The sequence below is a fragment of the Pan paniscus genome, chromosome 1, assembly GCF_029289425.2.
Source record: "Pan paniscus chromosome 1, NHGRI_mPanPan1-v2.0_pri, whole genome shotgun sequence".
NCBI lineage: Eukaryota > Metazoa > Chordata > Mammalia > Primates > Hominidae > Pan > Pan paniscus.
In genome coordinates, this window is record NC_073249.2 from 157,852,342 (window position 1) to 157,860,807 (window position 8,466).

Genomic DNA, 8,466 nt, shown 5'->3' on the forward strand with positions numbered 1-8,466 from the left:
AGACCCCACCAGTCATAGGCATTGTGTCTATATTGCGCTGAGATCTTTGAAACATAAGCAAAGGATTAAATTTGGAGACAGAGGTAACACAGAAAGATTGGAACTCCTCACTTGGCTAGTGCAGGTGACTTTAGGCTTTTGTGGCACTTTAGTAAGCATAGTCCATAGGTATTTTCTTCAACTATGGTGGTTTACAGCGATTTATGTTGAGTTAGGCAGAATATCTTTTATAATCATGCAGATAGTTTTTAACTGATGTGGCCTAAGTAGCTTTAAGCCTCAGGTTCCAGTATGCATGTAAGACTTTAACCTCGGTAGATCACTGTAAGGTTTGGTACATTATTTGAGTAAGTGTTGTTTTTATACAGGGAAGGGTGCAGGTGCAAATTGTAACAAATGTCAGCTGTAAGGGCCTAGTGTACTGGCCAAATGCAGCTGACCTTGAACTACATAGTACTCCTTAGTTTGTTATCGTAGGCAAGTTTAGAATGGAAATAAAATCACGCACATACAAGATATCTTAAATCATAAAAATATCAGACAAACCAAAATTGAGGGACATTCTAAAAAATATTGGGCCTTTTTCGTCAAAAATGTTAATGATACTGTTATAAAAGAGAAAATGAGCCTAAGTATCTTAGAGTAAAGGAGAATAAAAGATAAATAAAAGAATAAAGGAGAATATAAATGATATAAAAAGAATAAAGGAGAATGCCAGAGTAAAGGAGAATAAAGAGAAACAAAAACTAACACAGTGGTTAATCTTGGATTGGATCTTGTGTTGAGGAAAAAAAAATTTCTATAAAGGAAAACATTGCTTTAATTCAGAAAAAGTTGAGTATGGATTGTATATTAGATAATAGTATTGAATTCTAAATTTCCTGAAATTGATAATTTAACTTTAGTTATGTAAGAGAATCCCCTTGTTGGGAGATACATTATCTATTCTACAGTTTTTAGAAATAAAATGTCTCAAATTTTACACTTTATTCTCAAATCTTTTCTCAAAATTAATGAATATATTATATATTTACATATAGATGTGTGTGTATGTGTGTGTATGTGTATATGTGTGTGAATGTGTATGTGTGTGTGAAGAAACAGGAAGAGAAAGAAGAGAGCAAATGTGGCTAAATATTAACAGGCAAACCTAGATGAAGAATGTGAGTGTGTGTGTGTGTGTGTGTGTGTGTTCTTTGTAATATTCTTACAATTTTCTTTCTAGGTCTGAGTTTTTTAAAAAATAAATTGAACAATTGAAAAACAGTCTCTTTCTCTTCCCCCAGAAAGGCTTACTTGCCAGCCAGCATTGTAAAAAATTAATTGCTGTTTTTACCCTGTTTTTAAATCAAATGTTTGGCAGGGATATGGGCCTAAAACTGGATTAGCAGTTGAGATGCCTCTGCTTCAGAGCCTTTTTGAGGTTCTAGCTTTAAATCTTTAGTGCCAAGCCTTTTTAGGTACAGTTGCAACATCTTTGCCAAATTCAAGAATCACCCATCATCGCATGATTATAACTTGTAATGGATTTTTCCTTTTATACAAGTTCTGAACTTGATTTCAGTCAACTGAAGTGGTGCATCCCCAATAATGTGAAGGATTTTGTTCATAAACAAATAAAAAATGAATGTGCTCCCTAATTTTAAAGATAATATATTTTACTTGGTAAATGTATAGCATGAAATCAAAGAAATTCTGGCAAATCCAAAGGTACCCAAGGTATTTAAATATATTGTGTTTCTAACAATCACATTTGCCTAAAAAACAAGGGAAGAACTGGCATATTTAAAAATACTCTTCAGTATTCTCATTAGAACAGATGCACAGAAAAGTATCTGAGTAAATGAAGGGGAGTAAATGAACCTAAGCTAACTAGCTTGAAGAAGAAATACATTTCTTTAGGGCTTGGAAATGATAAAGATCTTAGAGGACACATTATTCATAGAAGGAAAAGAAAATGAGATCTTAAAGACTAAGGGAGACATAGGAAAAAGGATAATTGTAGCCATATCTAGTTATTCTTGTAGAGGATGTTAGAAGAGAGAGAGAGATGCTGTTATAAGCAGAAAAGGGAATTGGAATCCAAAGTAAACAGCAAAAGAAAACATGCAAATTCTCAGTCTATCAGCTCCCCAGAAGGAATCAGGTTCTGGGGACTACTAAGAAATATACTTGTAAAGCTGTAATTCGAGAATTCAGAGTAAGAACAGTTACATATACTACCTATACTCCCAAGAGCTAAACTAGAAAGTTACAAATTACACAGGATTGGGATGGAGATATCAGAAAATCCTATTAGAATACAGACTTTAAGAACTGCTGGGTGATCTTCAAGTTGTCAACAATATCGTGGTTAGCTTGCAGTTGCTGAGTGTGCCCTGAGAAAATTATGCCCCCAAATTTTGAAAATATAACTCTGGGGTAGACATAGCTAAGATAAGGAAGATTAAGGGGAGACAAGAAAGTCAAAAATAAATTGACATCAGACCTAGGCAAAATACTTGTCCAATGGGATAATAATCTCTGGGCGATATTGTCCAGCTCAGAGAAATAAGACTGACAAGATATATTTCTTCACCGGTTGCTTTGGTATGCTCATAATTCATTGACTTCATATATCTCACTATAGGACAATAGAAAAGACAAATAAGAGGAATATGTAGAAAATTGAATTTTTCTCTCTTTGGGAATAAGGAGAAGGGAAGGTAAAACGAAAGAGAGCTTTTGGTTCCATCTCACATTACACGTATTAGGGAAACTAAAAGACCAATCCAAGGAGCAGGTAAAGCTATTATGAACACAATTGAGCCCTTCCTAAAAGGTGTGTATAAAAGGCACATAGGGGAACAATAGAGAAAAAATAAAACACTGGAAGCAAATCTTATTCCAGAAACAGATTTAGCGAAAGAAAATTCCAAAACATTAAAAAATAAGAAAACAAATGATTTGATGATTGCAAAAGAGAGGTCTTTGGTCATCACTGGGTCCTTAGAGTAACAAGATTTCTTCTGGAATCCACCAAGCATAATTATCCATATGGAACAAATGTGATCAATAGGAGTGTCTTTCCAAGAAAGCAGGTTTCTGAGGTGTAAGAAATCCCAGAGCAAGACTGTCAATAGCTACCATAAAACTTAAAATGCCTTTTCAAAGGTACCAAGAAAGCTGTCACTAAACTGACCCTATAAACATTTTAGTACTGGTACCAGAAACATGGGAGCCAATGGTAAAATGAGAATTAATAAGCTTTGAATATGCTAGATGGAAGGTAAAGATGACTGTGACAATTGCAATTAAAAAAACTGCAAAATAATGTAGCAGTGTCTCAGATATCATTCTTCACCAGCAGAGGACAGAATGCATATATATGGTTTATTCTACCTGTAGTAATTCACATAATCTTAAAATGACTCTCCTTATAGATTTCTCCCTATTGAAGTTTTATTCACAACTTATGCTATTAGGACAACTGGCCTAAACTGCCTATCATTCCGAAGTGGCCAAACTAACAGAGAAGACAGATTCTCTGTCTTTACCCAATCTCAGATAACTTTGAGTCTATGCTTTAGGTTCTAAAATACTACTGTGACTCTAGAGGTTAGGAATACACTTTCGTTATTTGTCTGAAAAATTGAGACAGCTGTGGTAAAATTTTATTTTTTTTCTGCTTCTGGGCATGATTGAATAACTACTGGTCTAGCCCTCCCACTATAAACAGCTATGGAAAGGGACAAAATATGTGAAATGGCAGTTTTAGATATCCAACAAAAAGCAGCATAAGATCGTGACCCCCAAATAAGAGAAACATCAGGTAAGACCCTTAGTCACTCTGGCTCTCTGTCTGCAGTCACTGTCTGTACTGTAGCACAGGAAGACATGCCAAGCAAAGCATGATATTCTCACTAAGCTGGTAAGACAGATATCAGAGATTGGTGATGATGAGGCAGATAGAATGCATGGGACATGATACTGAAGAGAAAAGTACTGTGCAGAACAGATGTACCACAAACTCACAGTGGTGCCCTAATGTCTTTGATCCAATATTTGCATACGAGCTGAGGAAATCTCCTTAAGGGCTATCATAGAACGATTTCTAAGGAAATGTCAGCTGAATGGAAATTCTTGAGATCATACCAAAAGTAGAAGTTCCAGGCAGACAGAATAGAGACCTCAGCAAACACCTTGAATATTCAGATGATACTGCAGAATAGCAGTAGGGCCACTCTAGCCTGAGTGTAAAAGATACTCATGATCCACCTTAGAAAACTTTAAAACATGCTTGAAAAGCACCTAGTTGGTTCAGAAAATTAACTGGATGCCAGATCAAAGCACAGCACTCTTTAAAAAAATATAACATAAGCCAAGGTTACTTATAACATACTATCAACAGTAGTAAGAAAGCAAAACAAAACAAAATACTACAAATGCAAAGGAACAGGAATATATTACCTATAACTAGAAAAAAACCAGCAATTGGAAACAGACTCAGAGATAACAGAAATGTCAGAATTAGCAGACAATGACTTTAAAAGAGCTATTACAAACAGTTTAAGGAATTAAAAGAAAAAAATGAACAAAACAAGTAAAGAGGTAGGAAATTTCAGAAAAGAAATTGATGTTATGAAAAATGAAAATTCTATAATTGAAGATTTCAATATTTAAAATAAATTAAATAGATTCGCTTTATAGCAGATTGTGTAATGCTAAAAAAGTCAGTAAACTTGAAGATAATAAAATATAAATTATCTAAAATTAAGCACAGAGAGAAAAAAATGCTGAGAAAAGATTAACAAAACAAGCTCAAGCAGTTTAACAAGCAGGGAATTGTACTTCCAGAAGAGACAGATTGTACCATAAAAATTTCGAAAAAATAATGTCCAGTAGCACATTTTAATGAGGGATATCAAGCTACAGATACAAGTAGGTTACTGAATTCTAAATACAATAAATAGAAAGAACACCATACCTAGGTAAATCATAGTAGCAGTGCTAAAAAAAGATGATGAAGATTTAATTTGTAATTATTTAGCAGAAAATATATATTACATCAAGAAAAACAAAGATAACATTGACTGCTGAATTCAAGCCAGAAACAATTTTAGGAAGAGAAAAATGGAATGACTTAAATTGCTAAGAGAGGAAAAAAAATAACTGCCAAGCAAGAATAAAATACCCTCTGCATGTGTTTTTAAAAAATGAAGGCCAATAAGTAATTTCTCAGAGAAAAGGAAGCTGATGTGATGAATTTTTGTTGTTGTTGTTGTGGCAGCAGACCTGTACTACAAGACATGTTAAAAGTTCTTTAGTCAGAGGAAAAATGAAATTAGAAGAAAACCTGGATATCACAAATTATTTTTAAAAATTTTAAATAGTAAATATATGGATGAATATGAAACAGTTTTTACTTTATATTTTGATTTACTGACATGAAAATTATCTGTATAAAGAAAAATAATACTTATTTAGTGTGGGGATTATAACACATGTGGAATAAACTATATGACAACAATAACACAAAGATGGGAGGAATGTAAACAAAAGTATACTGTTGTGGCCGAGTGCAGTGGCTCACACCGGTAATCCCAGAACTTTGGGAGGCTGAGGTGGGAGGATCACCTGACGTCAGGAGTTCGTGACCAGCCTGGCTAACAAGGTGAAACCCTGTCTCTACTAAATATACAAAAATTAACTGGGCATGGCTGCTCACACCTGTAGTTCCAGCTACTGGGGAGGCTGAGGTACAAGCATCACTTGAACGTGGGAGGCGGAGGTTGCAGTGAGCCAAGAACATGCCACTACACTGCAGCCTGGGCAACAGAATGAGACTCAATCTCAAAAAAAAAAAAAGAGTATACTGTTGCAATGTCTTGCATAATATTATGAGGAAATATTAATTTATGGTGGACTGTGATAAATTGAGGATCTATATAATATCACTAAAACAACCAATAAAATATAATAAATAAAAATATAGAGATATATTTGATAAGCCAGTAGATGAAATAAAATTGAATACTGAAAAAATTCAATTAACAATAAAGGTATAAAAAAAAGAAAAAAAGAAATAAAAACCATATCAGATCATAAGAAAACAAAGAGAAAATGGTACTTCTAAATCTAATCAGATAAATAATTATACTAAATGTAAATAAACTAAACACTCCAATTAAAATGCAGAGATTGTCAGGCTGTATTTTGAAAAGCAATACTTAACTAGATACTATTTTAAAGAGACACTACACACTTTAAATTTAAGCTCATGTTTTAGGTCAAGGTTCTCCAGAGAATGAGAACCTATATCTATATATGTATATATAGATAGATAGATATAGATAGAAATACAGATAAGATATTTGCTATGAGGAATTCACTTACCCATTTATGCGGGCTGAGAAGTTCAATGATCTGCCATCTGCAAATTAGAGACTCAGGAAAGCCAATGGAGTAATTCCAGTTCAAGTCTGAAGGCCTGGGAATCAGGGGAGCTGATGGTGTCAATCCTAGTCCAAGTGCAGAAGACCGATATCGCAGTTAAAGCAAGCACACAGGAAGAAAAAAGGGGCAAATTCTTCCTTCTTTCTTCCTTCCTTTGGCCTTTTTGTTATATTGAGTCCTTCAATAATGGATTGGATGATGCCCATTCACATTATAGAAGGCAATCTACTTTATTGAATCCCTGATTTAAATCACTCTCATCTAGAAACATCCTCACAGACACACCCGGAAATAATGTACAGTCTGAGCATCTTATGGTGCAGTAAAGTTGATACAAAATGTAATCTTCATAGCACACTTAAAGTATGAGCTTATATTTAAAGATACAATTTAACCATAAGTACTTTAAATGTAAGTATGAAAGTAAAAGAATAATAAAAGTATATACCATGCTAAAAGTCAGAATAAAAAAGGTAAAGTGGTTCTATTATTATCAGCAAAAAAATAGACTTCATGATATCACCAGAATTTAAGGGAGATATTTAATAATGATAACAGGGTTAATTCATTAAGAAGACAAAAGTCCAGCCTGAGCAACATAGCAAGACCCCATCTGTAAAAGAGTATTAAAAAAATTCTGGGTGTGCTGGTACATTCCTGTAGTCCCAGCTACTCAGGAGGCTGAGGCAGGAGTATTTCTTGAATCCATGAGTTCAAGGCTGCAATGAACTTTGATAATGCCATTGCACTCCATTTGGGGTGACAGAGTGAGACTGTTTCTGAAAATAAAGATTCTAAATGTGTACACATCAGATAATAGAACAAAATATAGGCAGCAAATACTGACAGAACTAAAGAAATAAAATGTCAAATTCAAAATTATAGTTGGAAATTTTTTGCTGTTTTCTCAATTGTTAGAGAAAAGTTGTCATAATTCAGTAAAAATATAGAAAAATTGAGAAACACCATTGATCAACTCATGATAACTAACATTTTCAGAGCATTTCACAACTGTAGAGTATACATTTTTTCAATTATACATGACACATCCTTCAAGGATATTGTCTAATATAATGCATCATAAAATAAGTTTCAATAATTTTTAAATTAAATGATAAAGTATTTTTTCTAACCATAAAAAATTAAATTAGAAATCAATGACAAAATGACATGTTAAAATTTCTTGTGGGTCAAAGAATAAACCTGAAAGGAAATTAGAACACATTTTGGATTAAATAAAAATAAAAACAAATCCTATCAAGATTTCTGGGAATAAGCTAAAGCTGAATATTTAGAGAGAAATTTACACCATCAAATGATTATAACAGAAAATAATAAAGGTGTCAAATCAGTAATTTAATATCCACCTTTAAACACTTTTATAAAAAGAAGAGAAAATTAAATCCAAAGTAAGTAGAAGGAAGAACATAATAAAGACAAAAGTGAAAATAAATAAATAAAAAAAAATCAGCATGAGGAAAATGTTTGGTTTATTGGTTCCTTGAAAAAAATCAATAAAATTAATTTAAAAACTTGCTTCATTGACTTTTAAAAATCCACAGATTACCAATATCAGGATTGAAAGACAGAAACTATCTCTAGTGCCTAGGGTTGTTATTAAATATATAATAAGAAAATATTAAAGTTGGGCAAGGTGGCATGTGTCTGTAGTCTCATCTACTTGGGAGGCTGAGGCAGGAGGATTGCTCAAGCCCAGGATTTGAGACCAGCCTGGGCAGGAAGGGAAGACCTCATTTAAAAAGAAAAAAAGACAAAGTATAGAGAAAATATTAAGAAAAATATATGCCAATATAGTCAACAATTTAGTTAAAATATAAAAATTATTTGAAAGAATGAAATTTACCAAACCTAATTGAAAGAAAAACTGAAAATATGAATGGCTTAATATGTGATCAACTATACTTCTTATTAGAAATTTTCTCACAAAGAAAAGTTGAAATCCAGATGACTTCACGGGTGAATTCTATTACACATTTTAGGGAGAAATAATACCAATATTACTAAATGTTT